General features: G+C 41.9%; 1 protein-coding gene across 4 annotated transcripts in view; it reads left to right on the top strand.

Moving 5' to 3' along the window:
• ablim3 (actin binding LIM protein family, member 3) overlaps positions 1-18572 on the top strand; it is a 316208-nt gene that overhangs the window by 17410 nt on the left and 280226 nt on the right. Inside the window, exon 1 of one of the 4 annotated variants that reach the window (XM_048543123.2) lies at positions 10004-10061. The exons of the other annotated variants lie outside the window; for them this stretch is intronic. The gene's annotated coding sequence lies outside the window, so the exon portion shown is untranslated. Of the gene's footprint in view, positions 1-10003; positions 10062-18572 lie in introns of those variants that run through there. 4 annotated transcript variants of the gene reach the window in all.

The raw sequence follows: 18572 nt of genomic DNA on the forward strand, positions 1-18572 counted from the left end.
TAAGTGCTGTTCATGGTGCTGTTCATGAGCAATGAATGAGAGCATGTAAACACTGCTCTAAGAATCTCTGGCCCAGGATTTCCTGAAATCTGATCAAGATATACTAGGTAGGAAGTATGGATCCAACACAAATAGAAAACATTAATATAGTGCACCTTACTATGGCATGATGGAATACAACAAGCATTTTTAAAATGTTTATTCTTAACATATATGAACTGCTTCTATTGAAAGACAAAAATGCGGATTGTGTAGCTATACTTGTATGTTTCAAAGATCACACAGTGCAGTCTGAATAGCACCGCCCAATTCAGAGTGCTGTAGTAAAAGTTTACATAAGAACTTTGACAAAATTTGACAATGGGTCAACTAAAAATCTTAGCAAAGAATTACGTATTAAACAAGGAAACAGAGGGATAGAGGAGGGAATTCCAAACCTTAGATAGCTAAAGACATGGACAATAAAGGAGGGGTGAAGAAATTTGAGAATGTGGAAGATGACCAAGTTAGAGGAATGCAGAGTTCTTGGAGTGTGAGAATACTGGAGGAAGTTACAGAGTGTGGAAAGAAAAATTATGAGGGGAAAATAAAAACAGGAATAAGATTGTCAAAATAGAGGCATTCCTGAACTTGGAGCTGATGTAGATCAGTGAACATGGGTTTGATTGATGAACTGTAATTAATGTGAGTCAGGAATTTTGTATGAGCTCAAGTTTACATACTGTTTGAGAAGGTAGGCTCCCCCGAAGATCTTTCAAATAGATGAGGCAGCAAGAGTAACAGTGAAGGTTTCAGCAGTGGAGAACAAAGGCAGATGTGAAAAATAAAAATATGAAAGGACAGATGAAATGTTTTCTAGAAAATTCAGACTTAAAATTGGATTTGTGCAAACAATTGTTCAAACTTGGAAAGAACATAGAAAAATAAAATCCTAAATGCACATAAACATTAAATAACACAGGGGAAATTCTATTTGAATGGAGTTACCTGAAACCTATTGCAAGATTTCATTGGGAACACATGAATACACTTTTCCGAGATTCATAAATTGAGGTAATTGTCAAAAGAAAAAAAATGGAGAAATTAGAAGAATTATTTTTATGCAGAAGTTTGGAAATGGTATATTGGACAGAATTTCTGCTGTGAAAGTAATGGTGAGGCTAACATGGAAATGGGAATATCAAGGCAAAAAGTGGCTTCCATTGTGATTCGAGGCATTCAGGTGAAAGTGAGCAGAAGAAACAATTTTCCCCAGGGATCTGGTAGGCCTTCAAAACCTACACTCAAAAGAAAGTGAAAGCAGTTTTCCTTTGATGCCAACTTCTGGAGGCTAGATCTGAGGACCTGGAAACAGTTCCACAAGAATTCAGGGTCAGTAAATGCATTTTTTTCATGACATTCCCTAGCTGCTGCTCCTTCAACCTCTCAAAACTGATTCCATCAATTAAGTGGAGCTGCAGGACAAAAATCTTAAAATTCAGTCCAATAATCATGAAAAAAATTCTGTTCATGATTGTTAGACTGAATTTTAAGATTTTTGTTGTTTTAAGCTGTTTCTAAAGCAATCTGCAATACTGTCCAACTTGGGAAGTTAAATCATTCAATTGAGTGAAACATGACTGGTGATAATAAACAGCTCAGTTGGCATCAGCTTCAAGGTTAATGTTGTTTCCAAATTTTGCGTTGAGTTGGATTTTAAGATCTAATAACATTAATTTCTCATGTTTCTCAATGTATGTCACCTTCATTGCTTACCCAGTAGCAGTCCCTGGTACTCAGGGCTCCCACCAAACATCCAGTTCTTCAGATACTCTACTTTTCACTCACGCCACGATAGCCTACATCTCATTTCCTGTGTCTCATTGCCTTCACTTGCCTCTGAGTTCCTGCTCCAGGATACCATTCATAGGGGCTGGTGAGGAGAGAAAAAGATCAACAGCTTTTATGAAGAGGCCCCATCACTTGATCTGATACTTGCAGACATCAGTAAATATACTGACAGTGGATGCACCTTGGAGGTTAGTGTACGAAGGGTCTCAGTACATGGGTAGTCATCTAGCATCAGTGAGATGCAGGCAGGCTAGGGTTAAAGGATAGTTAGTGTACAAGTTCATCACAAGGCAAGATGCAGTGAGTATTGCTAATGATGATTCATGATGAGGAACTCAGTGGGGTGGTTCACAAGGAAGTGTTGATGGACATGCACTGCGAGACATGTAGTTATTGGCAGGCCTGCAAGACAGTTTCCTTTCACTATCAAAGAATATGAAGAAGAGCAGCTTCAACTTTCTAGAGGGCAGTATACCCTCTCTGCAGTCATTGCACTATCATTGTGGTTTGCCTTTCCAAATCTGATGCAACTTTTGAATTGACAAGTCACCAATGCTTCCACCTTTCCTGTCTGGCAACACTCAGGCAAATCCAGGAATTTACGAAAATATCTTTAAAAACTTTCCAGTGTAATGACAGGCACTTTGCAAAAGAAAAGATCGAAAAAAGTACTTTTGCAAAATACTTTGAAATGAGGGGTCCTAGCCCTTTAAGGAACACAAGTGCAGCTTGAAGCTTGTTATTTCCTGAGAGAGTAATTGACAAATGTGGGATGCTCAGATCCCATTCATCCCTAATGACCTGTTAGTTCTAAATCAACATACTTTGGTGCACATTGTTAAATCTCTGACGTGTGTCCTTTTCATCAATAAACACTATGGGATGCTAGAAATGTATGACATGAGGCTTGTCATTGCTACAGTAGTGCTATCTGAGCAAATTTTAATGCTGCTATGTTTTTCCAAATATGAATATCTTAAGTTCATAAAGTTTTCCATATGGTTACGTGTCACCTTGCGGGCAGGTGAATAGTACACCTTTAGATTGAGGCAGTTGGGATGTCAACTGTGATCAGAAACAGCAAAACCATTTTTGGTAAAAGATATGGTGCTGGGAGGAGGAGCATTGCAAGATATGTTCTTTATATTGCTCGGGGGATGTGGGTATTATTGGCTGGGACAGCCCTTATTGCCCATTCCTAGTGGCTGTGGGAAGGTGGTGGTGAGCTCCCTTTTTGAATAACTGAAATCAACTTGGTCTCGGTACACCCACAATGCTGTTAGGATGGAGTTCCTAGATTTTGACCCATCAACGCTGAAGAAATGATCATATGTTTCCAAGTGTCTATGGGCTTGGAGGGGACCTTGCAGGTGGTGGTATTCCCATACATTTACTGGTTCACTAGGTGAAACTGGTCTTGGGTTTGGAAGGTGCTATCTAAGGACACTTGGTGAGTTTCAACAGTGCATCATGTAGATGATACACACCACTGCAATAAGCATTGATGGTGGAAGGAGTAAATGTTCATGGAGGTGATGCCAATCAAAGTTGTTTTTTTAGCTTCTTGGATGTTGTACAGCCACAAATATTTTCCATCATACTAGGTATGACTCTAGCCAATGGAGAATTTGCACCCCGTTCCCCACTAACTCATTTTACCAGGGCTCCTTGATACCATTATCAATCAAATACCCTCTTGATGTCAAGGGCAATCACTCTCATCTCACCTTTGGAAGACATTTCTTTAATCCCTGTTTGAATCAAAGGTGTAGTGAGGTCAGGAGCTGAGTGGTCTTGATGGAACCCAAACTGAGAGTTATGTGTAGTGATTCATTCACCCCTTTTTATGATGGACATGATACTGTGCCCATCTCCCTCAGGACATGAGCTGAAATTGTATCATGGCAAGTTACAATTCTATAAATCTGATCATTTGTAGGCTAGGAGCAAAAAGTGACTGTCAAAACTATTGATTGTTGTAGCTAACCCATTGGTTTGCTACTGTTCTTCAGGGAATAGAACCTGTCTCACTCAGCTGGTTTGACTATTATTCATTATTGTCGATGGTCTAGGAAGTGTAATTATATGAGTTATTAATCTATACTGTACAGTATTCCCCTTAAGGTGTGTTACAGCACTGAAAAATTGCTGCTGTGGTATATGTACAAGGCAGTCAGATATAATTCCACAGTTGTTATGATCAACAATTACTCCACCATGGACTCCATTATGGACCTTTGAGGTAATTGATTCATGCATAAATGTGTTACTTGGAGACTCCCCTTACAGTGAATCATATTTCAAAGAGGCAGAAATGGCTAAGTGCAGTTACATACAATACCAATAGCCAAGACAGAAATGCTCATAAATTTTGGGTAAAATTTTCATCATTTTTTGACTTTTTGTTGCTTTCCATTAGAACTTACGGTCAAAACGCTATTTGATACTACATCAGTAGATCACTCATAACAAAGGTCCAATAGTTGTGTTTACATTAGTGGCTGAAAAATTGTCCCTTTTGAGTTTGCGGGTACAGGTAAACGTAGGAAGAGAGTAAGTACATACTACTTAAATCACTAGCAACCAGCAGAGTAGCAGTATTCATTCTTCCTCAATTTTACAAAAAACAAAAATTGTGTCTTATCCTCTCAGTCAAGGTCAGACATAGGGATGTTCACTTACAATTGCAGAATGTTCAACGCCATTTATGGTTCCTGAGATACAGAAACAGTCCATGTCCAAATGGCTTCAAAAATCCAAATGCATGGATTAACACAACAAGCCAAAACTACAGAGATTGAAACTGTGATTGCAGTATTTCTACAACTCAAGACGAAGCTTCAAAGAAAAGTTGAAGAACAGAATATAAGAACTTAAATCAAAAAGATGAGTCAAGAGTTCAAAACTAGGGGGCATAGTTCATAAGGTGAGAACAGAAAGAGTTAAAAAAGGGGCAACATTTTTACACAGAGAGTGATTAGTAGTGAAATAATCTGACAGATTATGTGGTGAATGCAGGCACAGTTACATTGTTTAAAAGTTGTTTGGACAAGTTCATGAATAGAAAATGTTTGGAGGGCTAGGGACCAAGCGTAGGCAAGTGGGACAAGTTTAGTTTGGGATTATGGTCAGCATGAACTAGTTGGACAAGAGGGTCTGGTTCCTTGCTTCATGACTCTATGACCCTAAATACAGAGTGTTTTTTTCAATTCCCACTTTTTTTTTGGTTAACCTAATTATACCAATGTGATGCCTTTTTAAATGTAAAATGACATGGGACCTAAGGCTACTTAGTGCAAGTTGTTATAATAATTTTTTTAAAGAACATAACTGGCTATTCTTGATTATTGTCAATGTTTTTCAACTGAAATTCCTGTACTTCATATTTAAAGGAAAGCAGGGACCCTCGAAGCCCAATCATCAAAATAACACCCTTCAGATGTAATCTATTCTTGCAATAAGATGATTGAATTGTGTATTACAAACCTGGCTTTACAAACTTTGTCCTTACAAAATCCTGCTGTAGGACACTTGGTGCTTAAGTAATAATTGTAAACTGTCATGAGTATAAAGAAGAACAAATGACAAGGTGCTGATAATGTGTCTATACAAATTAGTAATTAAATATGTAACTAAGTGTTAGTTTTGAAATCTGGGAATAAACAGGAGTTCTTTAAGTGTACCATCATTTCAAAAAGAGCATGACTTGAGCTTAGAAGAAAAGCCCTAGAAATTTCGTTATTTTATGTTGTATGATGGATAACTAGAATGAAAAGGTGGTATAAACAAGTTCAATAACAGTTTTCTAAAGGCAATTTGAAAAGAAAAAGTGCAGGGTTATAAGGAAGTGCAGGAAAGTAGGGCTAATTGAAAAGTTCTATCAAACAATCAACACAGGACAATGAGACAAATAGCCTTCTTCTCTACAGATTTCTTTTTCTAATGTTGCTTATGGTTGTTTTGCCAAATAACTTCATCGTAAATTTTCTGGTTACCAACTCTTCAGAGACTGGAGACAGTTGATTGTTCTCTATTTAAGCTTATCAAAGTCTTTCAAGATTTTGACCACCCATATTAAATCATACATTAAATCTCCTTAATATTGTCTGGTTTAAGGAGAATAACTTCAGATTCTCTAGTTTCAATTTGTGACTTAAATCTTTAGTTTCTGATACCATTATCTAGTTCCTCCTTAAACAAGTTAAACAACTCCAACTAGAATGTTATGAATGAATTTATCCATGTGTCCCACAATACGTAAGCAGTTAAATCACTACAAACATAAGCCAGTAGCAATGTAAAAAAGTCCCAACTCTATTAGGAAACATGTTACAATAGCTTTTATCACAAAACAATACTACCTCTAATCCTATTTGACCTCTTAGGTTTACAATACTTCCCAAGTCTCTTGTAGATTTGCACAGCTGCACTCTCTCCCTGTCTATGTATCTGTGGAACTGCGAAGCTGCTTTTTCTCAATACAGTGTGCAGGTGGAGGATCACAACAGGTCAGGCAGCATCAGAGGAGAAGGAGAGTCGACGCTTTGGGTCGTGACCCGTCTTCAGAAATGGGGAGGGGCAAGGTAGATGGGGAATAATTAGAGGGAGGAGGGGTGGGGCTGGGGAAAGGTAGTTGGGGATGGTGATAGACAGTTGCAGTTAGGGGTAGTGGGGATTGGTCAGTGGGAAAGGTGAGGTGGATAGGTGAGGAACATGAGGTGTTATTACTTCAATTTGTGTGTGTTGACATTGTGGCACTAGAGGAGGCCCAGGATGGACATGTCACCCAGTGAGTGGGATGGGATGTTAAAATGGTCAGCAATCGGAAGGTAATAAAATGTGAGGCTGGATGAACACAGCAGGCCAAGCAGCATCTCAGGAGCACAAAAGCTGACGTTTTGGGCCTAGACCCTTCATCAGAGAGGGGGATGGGGTGAGGGTTCTGGAATAAATAGGGAGAGAGGGGGAGGCGGACCGAAGATGGAGAGAAAAGAAGATAGGTGGAGAGGAGAGTGTAGGTGGGGAGCTAGGGAGGGGATAGGTCAGTCCAGGGAAGACGGACAGGTCAAGGAGGTGGGATGAGGTTAGTAGGTAGGAGATGGAGGTGCGGCTTGGGGTGGGAGGAAGGGATGGGTGAGAGGAAGAACAGGTTAGGGAGGCAGAGACAGGCTGGACTGGTTTTGGGATGCAGTGGGGGTAGGGGAAGAGCTGGGCTGGTTGTGTGGTGCAGTGGGGGGAGGGGACAAACTGGGCTGGTTTTGGGATGTGGTGGGGGAAGGGGAGATTTTGAAACTGGTGAAGTCCACATTGATACCATTGGGCTGCAGGGTTCCCAAGTGGAATATGAGTTGCTGTTCCTGCAACCTTCGGGTGGCATCATTGTGGCACTGCAGGAGGCCCATGATGGACATGTCATCTAAAGAATGGGAGGGGGAGTGGAATGGTTCGCGACTGGGAGATTCAGTTGTTTATTGCGAACCGAGCGGAGGTGTTCTGCAAAGCGGTCCCCAAGCCTCCGCTTGGTTTCCCAAATGTAGAGGAAGCCACACCGGGTACAATGGATACAGTATACCACATTGGCAGATGTGCAGGTGAACCTCTGCTTAATATGGAAAGTCATCTTGGGGCCTGGGATGGGGGTGAGGGAGGAGGTGTGGGGGCAAGTGTAGCACTTCCTGCGGTTGCAGGGGAAGGTGCCGGGTGTGGTGGGGTTGGAGGGCAGTGTGGAGCGAACAAGGGAGTCACGGAGAGAGTAGTCTCTCCAGAAAGCAGACAAGGGTGGGGATGGAAAAATGTTTTGGGTGGTGGGGTCGGATTGTAGATGGCGGAAGTGTCGGAGGATGATGCGTTGTATCCGGAGGTTGGTGGGGTGGTGTGTGAGAATGAGGGGGATCCTCTTTGGGCGGTTGTGCTGGGGGCGGGGTGTGAGGGATATGTTGCGGGAAATGCGGGAGTCGCGGTCAAGGGCATTCTCGACCACTGTGGGGGGAAAGTTGCGGTCCTTGAAGAAGGACATTGGGGAAACCAAGCAGAGGCTTGGGGACCGCTTTGCAGAACACCTCCGCTCGGTTCGCAATAAACAACTGCACCTCCCAGTCGCAAACCATTTCCACTCCCTCTCCCATTCTTTAGATGACATGTCCATCATGGGCCTCCTGCAGTGCCACAATGATGCCACCCGAAGTTTGCAGGAACAGCAACTCATATTCCGCTTGGGAACCCTGCAGCCCAATGGTATCAATGTGGACTTCACCAGCTTCAAAATCTCCCCTTCCCCCACCGCATCCCAAAACCAGCCCAGTTCGTCCCCTCCCCCTACTGTACCACACAACCAGCCCAGCTCTTCCCCTCCACCCAGTGCATCCCAAAACCAGTCCAACCTGTCTCTGCCTCCCTAACCTGTTCTTCCTCTCACCCATCCCTTCCTCCCACCCCAAGCCGCACCTCCATCTCCTACCTACTAACCTCATCCCACCTCCTTGACCTGTCCGTCTTCCCTGGACTGACCTATCCACTCCCTACCTCCCCACCTACACTCTCCTCTCCACCTATCTTCTTTTCTCTTCATCTTCGGTCCGCCTCCCCCTCTCTCCCTATTTATTCCAGAACCCTCACCCCATCCCCCTCTCTGATGAAGGGTCTAGGCCCGAAATGTAAGCTTTTGTGCTCCTGAGATGCTGCTGGGCCTGCTGTGTTCATCCAGCCTCGCATTTTATTATCTTGGATTCTCCAGCATCTGCAGTTCCCATTATCACTGATACAACAGCAACCAGAAGGTGTTGTTAATTATAGCGTATGGAGCACAGGTGCTCCACAAATTGGTCACCGAGTCTCTGTTTGGTCTCACCAATGTAGAGGAAGCCACACCGGGAGCAATGGATACGGTAGACCAGGTTGGAGCGTGTACAGGTGAACTCCGGTTGGATATGGAACGTTTGTCTTGGGCCTCAGATGGAAGTGACAGCGGAGGTGTAAGGGCATGTGTATGACTTCCTATGGTTGCAGGGAAAGGTGCCAGATGTGGTGGGGTTGGTTGGGAGTGTGGAGTGGATGAGGGAGTCGCAGACTGAGCAGTCCCTGCAAAAGGCAGATAGGGGTGGGGGGTGAAATATCTCTTTGGTGGTGGGTTCGGATTGTAGGTGGCGGAAGTGGTGGAGGATGATTCGCTGGATGCAGAGGTTGGTGGGGTGGTACGTGAGGACCAGGGTGACTCTGTGTTTATTTTTGTTGGGGGGAGGGCTTTGAGGGCAGAAGTGCCGGAAATACAAACAATGCGGTCGAGGGCATTTTCACTCACTGGAGGGGGGATGTTGCAGTCCTTGAGGTAGGAGGACATCTGGGATGTCAGGATTGGAGTGCTGCATCTTGGAAACACATGCATCAGAGGCAGAGGATTTGGGAGTAAGAGTTTAAACTCTTGTAGGAGGGTAGGTGAGAGGAGGGGTTGTCAAGTTATCTATGGGAGTCGGTGGGTTTGAAGTACATATTGGTTACCGGATATGTAGACAGAGAGATCCAGGAAGGGGATGGAGGTATCAGAGATGGTTCACATGAATTTGAGTTTGGCGTGAAAGGTGCTGTGTTCGTCCAACTCCTCACAATATTGACTCTGACTCCAGCATTTGACGCTCTTACTATCTCCAAGCTGCTTCCTCTCTTACTGTCTCTGTCTGTATGGTCAACAGGTCTCAGCCTTTTGCCATGCTGCTTTCCTGAGAAGGTCCAAGAGGGCCCAAGAGATTGGTCTGCAAGTGAACCCTGTATTTATACCATTTTGGATTGTTTTCTGGAACTATGTATAGTTTTGGGCAATAAGGGAGACTCGTTTAATAGGTCGAAACATTGTCAGTCATTTGGATGGCTTGCGACTGTTTGTTTTGTTGTGTAGCAAGAACCAATGCCTTTCAGTCTGGAACCTGCTCTGTTTGGTGGATAAATTGTTGGGGATATGCCTGTCCAGGATAACTGTTGCCTTTTACATTATGCTAATCTCATTAGCACCTGGCTGTTGTGTTTGCACCTTTTCTGGTGTGTGAGTTTTTTGACTGCAAAGTTTTACTTAGCTAATGTACCCAGCATCCCTTTCTGTTTGGGAAATTTAGCAATCTATCTGTGTTTTAGCAGGCATGACGCTGCTACCATATCATTCCAGTAAATCTCGTCTACACCCACATTAAGATCTTTACACCTTTCCTAAAGTGCAGTGTCTAGAATTGGCCTCAATACTCCAGGTAGGATTTTTTACTGAGCATAATTCCCTGTTTTTATATACTACGCCTCAGCCTATAAATGAAAGGTTCTCACAAATCTTCTTGACAGCCTTCTCAATTTATTCTACCACTTCCAAAGACTTGAGTTCATACTGCACCAGGCCTCTCTGTTCCTGCACCTCATACACGATCGCTGTAATTTCTGCTTCCTGCCGTTTAGCCACTTTCACATCCACATAGGAGGCATTACTGTTTTGTACTCCTGGGCTTCATCATTGGTAACAAATCTCTGATATGCTAATTTATCAAACACATTTTGAAAATGCCTATATAAAATATCAACCACATTACCCTTTTCTCAGTCTTACCATTGTAAAAAAATCTCTTGAATCACTCAAACACCATTTGTTTCCACCATAGAGATTAATTTTCCTCATTAGGTATAGGGTATCAAAGAAAAAGGATAGATTTGCAATTTTTCATCATACCTTTCACAACCTCAGAATGTCTCAATGTGTTTTATGACTAGTGAGTGTTTCCAAATTGTAGTCATTGTTGTCATGTGTGAAACTCAGAAAAAGAACTAAATGCATAGCACATTCCCGCAAAACTGCAATGTGATGATGACCAAATAAGCTAATTGAGGGAATATGTTTCGTAAGAACAAAAGAAATAGATCCATGACTAGGCCATTCATTCACTCAAGCCTGCTCTGCTATTTTATAAATTCATGGCTGATCTGTCCTGGGCGAAACTCATCTTTTATGCCAGCTCCATATAGCCTGCAGCTCCCTAATATTTCTAAAATCTATCTACTTCTTTAAATACAATGATTTAGCCTCCACTGACTGAAGTAGAAAATTCTAATCATTCATTATCCACTGAGAGAATAAATTTCCTCACATCTGAATTTTAAATGATTGTACCACAACTACTCCCCAAGATTGAGATTCCCCACTAGTGGAAATATCTTCGCCATGTTTACCCTGTCAAGCCCCTTCAGAATCTTGTATGTTTCAATGAGATCAACCCTCATTCTTCTAAACTCAATAAATAAAGGCCTAACATATTTAGCCATTCTAGATAAATCAACTCCTTCACTTCAAGAACCAGCCTAGTGAAGCTCTTTTGAAAAGCCTCCAATGTCAGTACATCCTTCTGAAATTTGAGGACCAAAACAGTATTCAGTGCTGTGACCAGAACTCCTAATTATAAACTGTAACCCCGAGTAATAAAGACTAAAATTCCTTCTTAATTACTTATTGTCCCTGCATGCTGGTTTTTTGTGTTTCATGCACAAGAATACTCTGATCCCTCTGCATGACTTTTTTGGAGCCTTTCTCTATTTAAATAATAGCCTGTTCTTTGATTCTTCTTACCAAAATGCATAACCTCACAATTTTCTTCATTAAGACACATCTGACAAGGTTTTGTCCACTTGCTCAACCGATCTATATCCAACTGGAGATTACTTATGTTGTCATCACAACATGCCCCCCCCACATATCATTTATGAGAAATATTGATACATTAGACTCTGCCCCATCCTCCAATTCATTAACATAGGTCATACATAATTGAGGCCCTGAGTCTGATCCTTGTGATACTCCACTATTTATATATTTCTAACCTCAAAAAGACCCATTAACCCTGACTCCCTATCTTCTGTATGTTACCTAATCCTCAGTCTGCAATGCTATCTTGTGCAATAATCTTTTATGTCTCATCTTATTGAATACCTTCTGAAAATTCAAATGCACTAAAAACCTTGGAGTAGGCTGTTAGGTGCTAGCAATTTGTCTACCTTTAGTCCCATTAGCTGTCAAATACTTTGTCACAGTAGAGTTTAGAAGCCTTTCTTCCCATTAACACCTTGCTTATCTGATATTTTTCGGATTTTTGTAGTTGTCTGTTTCTATTGTCTAGAACACCTTGGATAAATTCCCTGTTTTTTTTAATAGTCCCAATAAACCATTCATGTGTTCTTTAGAGAGAAAATGAGGCCTTGGTTTAATATCCCATCTAAAAGATTGTAGCTCCAACAGTACAGCATTCTTTCAGTCTAAATTTTTGTCATCAAGCCTCTTGTATGGGACTTGAGACCACAATCTGTTGATAGTAAAATTGCTGTCAACTGAGTCATGGCTAAAAAGTTTGGCATCATGGAAATCCAGGAATAAAATATTCATAATTCTCCTTCAATTCATTTCAGTTAAAAAGAAAACAGTATGCTGTGTCTACCTGAATTAGTAATAAATGCCCTGCACATCAAAATATCCAGACAAAGTACTGAAAAGAAATATTTACTTCATTAACATTTTAGAAGTACAAAAGTAAATATTTAGCAATATATATATATATATATATATATGTATATGTTGACCCTTATGAGCTTTTCTTCTTCTACGATCCAATGTTAACAGTTCACCATACCTTAAATAATTTATAGTCTTTACAACCATGAGTGGTGATAAAAATAGTCATAAGTAATCACCCTTTTAATGTAGGAGACATGTCTAGAAGCTAGTATTTATATTTGGTAGCATTTTTAAAACATTTCTAGCTGTGATTGGCTGAAATATGAATGTATCTGCCTTTTATATTGTATTTTGTCCTCCACTGAGAAGCTTGTATATTTGAGATTATATTAATAGGATCACAAATCATCACAGGGTACATTCATGTGCAACTGGTTGACCTCTATTTATATATTGCTTATCTGCTGCTGCATTTTAAACCCAAAGTTAAACTTATGAAAGATGGAATAGCCAGGCTTTAGAAGCCTGCAAACCTGTATACATACTGAAGATGTAAGGAGCTGCCATATGATTGTTACACACATATATTTAACACTGCACTCAAACAATCCATCAAAATGCACAGAGCTGTCTATAAAATAACTGTACTCCAGTGATGAGTGGAAAAAAAGCTGAGCTGTAATTATTGGAAACCAGAGCAGAAATCTGTCATAAAAAAAAATTGTCAGCGGAAGTGGGAACTATGGTGCTATAAAACACTAAACAAAATCCTCTTAATGTTGGCGCTGAAGCAAATATATAAAAACAATCTCTTCCTTTATACAATATCATTTTCCCCAGCCAATTTCCATCCTCTTGAATGTGGTGAAATGTAGCGTGCAATTATTTTACTGGCAGTTGCCAGTGCCACACCCAGTTATTCATTTTTGATATGCTTTGGGAGGTGCTTAATGGAATGCAACATCACCACCTTCCCGTGGTAACTGAGGATAAGCAATGAATGTCAGTCAGCTAATGACATCCATATCTCTTGAAGAAATGAGTGAAAACTTCTTTCCTTCACAGAGAAGAACTATCAGAAGTGGAACCTTGACTGACTTTTGTCCTTTATCTGGGCAAGAATGCAGTTTTCACTATGACTTGGGTTTAGATAATTCAATAGAATATAAGTTTGTATGTTTTAGTGACATATCAGGAAGTTCGTTACAGACAAAATTATTGGAATCTAAGATTTTTAATGGTTTCAGCCTGAAAGCTACTTCAACAGGAAACAGATTTTAAGTACTGCTGTTTTGTTGTACACATTTATCAAATATGTAACTGAATAAAGAAGAACACAGAGAATATTTTTTAAATGTCTGGGAGTGTGACTGATAACCAACTGTAAAGTTATTTTGCTGGAAAAATTCAGCAGTTCTGGCAGCATCTGTGGAGAGAAATCAGAGATGACGTTTCCGGTTCAGTGACCCTTCTTCAGAACTCATTGGACTCAAAACATTAGCTCTGATTTATCTCTAAAGATGCTGCCAGACCTGCTGAGATTTTCCAGAAATTTGTGTTTTTGTTTCAGATTTCCAGGATCTGCAGTTTTTTAATTATTTTGCAGAGTTATTTTAATCTCTTTGACTTGAAAAATAAAAAACACAGATTATTTTAAACTGCAGATTCAGCCCAGTGATGTAGGGAAGCTATCTTCTTACATTATAGAACACCTTGGAATCAAAATCTGTACTTCTCACTATTAATGGATAAATGTCTATGTACAAAAAAAGTCATCTTCATTCTATGAATTTGATGAAAGATTTAATAAATGACATAAACAGATCACCCTCAGCATTCATCAGAAGTGTTACTGTATGGGGCATTTGCAAGCCAGATCATTTTGAACAAATTTTGAAAAGTACCAGTAAATTTATAAAGGAGGATGTAACTTGTAACCTTAAATAGGGCATTGTAGGCAGTGTGTTAATCAAAATGAAAACAAGCATTTTATTTACAAGAAGGACATATATTTTGTTCTGAGAAATCCATTAATTTCAGCCAGTTAGTAGGTTTAGGAGATTTCAATAGCCTACTGAGTAATGAGAACACTTAATATTTATGTACCAGTTAATAACAGGAAATTAGTTCTTTGTTGACAATTGCATTTTGTTCCAGGCTCAGTACCAAGAAAGAACTGTATTCATTTTGCTACTTGATTCTGGCCTTTAGCCATTCATGTATCAGATCATTCTGGAAATTTATTTTCCTAAAGGAAATTCTGAGATATTGCTTGGAAAATTCATAGAACCATAGAATCCCTATAGTATAGAAACAAGCTATTTGGCCCAACAAGCCCACACTGACCCTCCAAAGAGCATCCCACCCAGACCCATCCCCTTCCTGTTCCTGTCATCCTGCATTTCCCATGGCTAACACACCTAATCTACATATCCCTGAACACTATGGGCAATTTAGCGTGGCCAATCAACCTAACTTGTATATCTTTGGACTGTGGGAGGAAACCAGAGCACCCGGTGGAAACCCATACAGACACGGGGAGAATGTACAAATTCCACACAGACAGTCACCTAAGGCCCTGGTGCTTTTTGTCCTTACCTTACTTTTGCTTCATTTATTTTCCCTCCAGACAAGTCCAGAGAAAACAATGGTGAAAAACTTGCGCAGAAAACGGAGTGAAGTCAGAAACATGCATGGCCCACTGACAGTCAAAATTCCATGTGTGAATCATGGAATCCCTACAGCATGGAAGCAGGCCATTTGTCTCATTAAATCCACTCCAACCCTTTGAAAAGCATCCCAACCAGCCCACCTCCAAGCCTATCCCTGTACCCTGCATTACATATGGTTAATTCACATAACCAACACATCTCTGGATGCAGTTTAGCATAGGTGAATTGGCCAGTCAACCCAATTTGCAACATATTTGCACCATGGGAGGAAGCCAGAGCACCCAGAAGAAACTCCGCACAAACAGTCACCTGAGGCTGGAATTGGACTGAGGTGACTGGTGCTGGAAGGCAGCAGTGCTAACCACTGAGCTAATACATCACCGCTTTGCTTGCATTCTATTCTGCTGAAGGGTTTTCTGTTTCAGTATCACTTTCCACTCAGTTGCCCAGAATATTTCTATTTTCTTAATTTATGCTTGATCACAACGTCAAATAGTACTGTGAAACACACTACAAATGTTCGCCCACCTCCAGTTTACTAATCAGTCCTGGAAAGCGGTTAGGTATTAATTCTAGTGATAATGGGAACTGCAGATGCTGGAGAATCCAAGATAACAAAGTGTGGAGCTGGATGAACACAGCAGGCCAAGCAGCATCTTAGGAGCACAAAAGCTGACGTTCGGGCCTAGACCCTTCATCAGAGGTATTAATTCTAAACTAGTTTCTGACCTAGTTCTAACTTTACATGTGAGAAGAAGCATTACAAATTTGCTGTATGAAATAACATGCACTTTAACTTTTCCCTTCTATTTATCCTTGTCCCTATTTTATTAGATTACCTTCATGATTATCAGTCATGGTTTATTTTAAATGTGTCTTACTTGCTTAAATAATACTCTGTCACTTTTGAATTGCCAGTCAATAATAGTGGCTAATTATTCCTCACTGTCCTTGTTTATTATTTTGCATGCATATTACTTTAACTATTTTCCTTTCTGTTCTATTACCTCTAGGATACTGTTTTATTATTCATCAATAATCAAACATTTCTACTTAATTTAGCGGTTTTGTTTCTTCTGAAATTCTCAGATCTATCTTTTTTTCCTTTACATTTTTCCCAGTCTATTTCACGCATCACTGTTCATTTTGACTCCTTGCTAGGGTACAGCTTCACAAACACCAAGTGCCCTATTTTACTTCACCCAAGTATTCATTATTCACTGATCCTTGACAATGCCAATCAACACACTAGTTTGTGTGAGTGGGAAGGAAAGACAGCGTGACTGGGGCTGAGATAATGAAATGTGAGGCTGGATGAACACAGCAGGCCAGTCAGCATCTCAGGAGCACAAAAGCTGATGTTTTGGGCCTAGACCCTTCATCAGAGAGGGGGATGGGGTGACGGTTCTGGAATAAATAGGGAGAGAGGGGGAGGCGGACCGAAGATGGAGAGAAAAGAAGATAGGTGGAGAGGAGAGTGTAGGTGGGGAGGTAGGGAGGGTATAGGTCAGTCCAGGGAAGACGGACAGGTCAAGGAGGTGGGATGAGGTTAGTAGGTAGGAGATGGAGGTGCGGCTTGGGGTGGGAGGAAGGGATGGGTGAGAGGGAGAACAGGTAAGGGAGGCAGAGACAGGTTGGACTGGTTTTGGGATGCATTGGGTGGAGGGGAAGAGCTGGGCTGGTTGTGTGGTGCAGTGGGGGGAGGGGACGAACTGGGCTGGTTTTGGGATGCAGTGGGGGAAGGGGAGATTTTGAAGCTGGTGAAGTCCACATTGATACCATTGGGCTGCAGGGTTCCCAAGCGGAATATGAGTTGCTGTTCCTGCACCCTTCGGGTGGCATCATTGTGGCACTGTAGGAGGCCCATGATGGACATGTCATCTAAAGAATGGGAGGGGGAGTTGAAATGGTTCGCGACTGGGGGGGTGCAGTTGTTTATTGCGAACCGAGCGGAGGTGTTCTGCAAAGCGGTCCCCAAGCCTCTGCTTGGTTTCCCGAATGTAGAGGAAGCCACACCGGGTACAGTGGATGCAGTATACCACATTGGCAGATGTGCAGGTGAACCTCTGCTTAATGTGGAAAGTCATCTTGGGGCCTGGGATAGGGGTGAGGGAGGAAGTGTGGGGGCAAGTGTAGCATTTCCTGCGGTTGCAGGGGAAGGTGCCGGGTGTGGTGGGGTTGGAGGGCAGTGTGGACCGAACAAGGGAGTCACGGAGAGAGTGGTCTCTCCGGAAAGCAGATGGGGTGGGGATGGAAAAATGTCTTGGGTGGTGGGGTCGGATTGTAGATGGCGGAAGTGTCGGAGGATGATGCGTTGTATCCGGAGGTTGGTGGGGTGGTGTGTGAGAACGAGGGGGATCCTCTTTGGGCGGTTGTGGTGGGGGCGGGGTGTGAGGGATGTGTTGAGGGAAATGCGGGAGACACGGTCAAGGGCGTTCTCGACCACTGTCGGGGGGAAGTTGCGGTCCTTGAAGAACTTGGACATCTGGGCTGTGCGGGAGTGGAATGCCTCATCGTGGGAGCAGATGCGGCGGAGGCGGAGGAATTGGGAATAGGGGATGGAATTTTTGCAGGAGGGTGGGTGGGAGGAGGTGTATTCTAGGTAGCTGTGGGAGTCGGTGTGCTTGAAATGGACATCAGTCACAAGCTGGTTACCTGAGATGGAGACTGAGAGATCCGGGAAGGTGAGGGATGTGCTGGAGATGGCCCAGGTGAACTGAAGGTTGGGGTGGAAGGTCTTGGTGAAGTGGATGAACTGTTCGAGCTCCTCTGGGGAGCAAGAGGCGGCGCCGATACAGTCATCAATGTAACGGAGGAAGAGGTGGTATTTGGGCCCTGTGTAGGTGCAGAAGAGGGACTGTTCCACGTAACCTACAAAGAGGCAGGCATAGCTGGGGCCCATGCGGGTGCCCATGGCCACCCCCTTAGTCTGTAGGAAGTGGGAGGGGCTGAGTTGGCCCAGATCTTGTGCATACACAGTCCTTTTACAGATTACTGGGTGGAGTTTGGGAGTGGAAATTCTGGTCAACTTTGTTGTCGTTAACATATAGAATCAAGATAAATGATAATGTCTCTTACCCCGAATTTTAGAAGCAGCTGCCTCAACATAGATTGTCAACTTGGTAGCTTCATGTACCAAATGGTTTGTATGTGGAATTTTCTGAGCCATAGTGGATAGATAGCCTCATTGTCTTCTTTCCATGTTATAATTCTGCAGTCTCAATATCAGCATTTTTCACTGAACTACATATGCCTATATTACTAAATATTTATTTTGAATGTGTCTCGAACTGAGGCAGGAGCCTTAGACCAATAATTAAACACTTGTCCTTTTTTATGGTTCTATTTATTTTTTTCCTATCACTTGATTAGACTTGTTGTTTACCTATGCATATCAAACTGATTTTGAATTACTTTTGATGAATGCTGTCATGTTTTATGCAGGCAGCTCAACTGATCAGATACAAAAACAGAAATTGCTGGAAAAGCTCAGCAGGCCTGGCAGCATCTGTGGAGAGAAATCAGACTTAGCGTTTCCGGTCAAATGACCATTCTTCAGAACCTCAGTTCGACAGCTCAGTTATTCAAAAAGTTTATTCCCC

The sequence above is a fragment of the Stegostoma tigrinum genome, chromosome 13 (assembly GCF_030684315.1).
Source record: "Stegostoma tigrinum isolate sSteTig4 chromosome 13, sSteTig4.hap1, whole genome shotgun sequence".
NCBI lineage: Eukaryota > Metazoa > Chordata > Chondrichthyes > Orectolobiformes > Stegostomatidae > Stegostoma > Stegostoma tigrinum.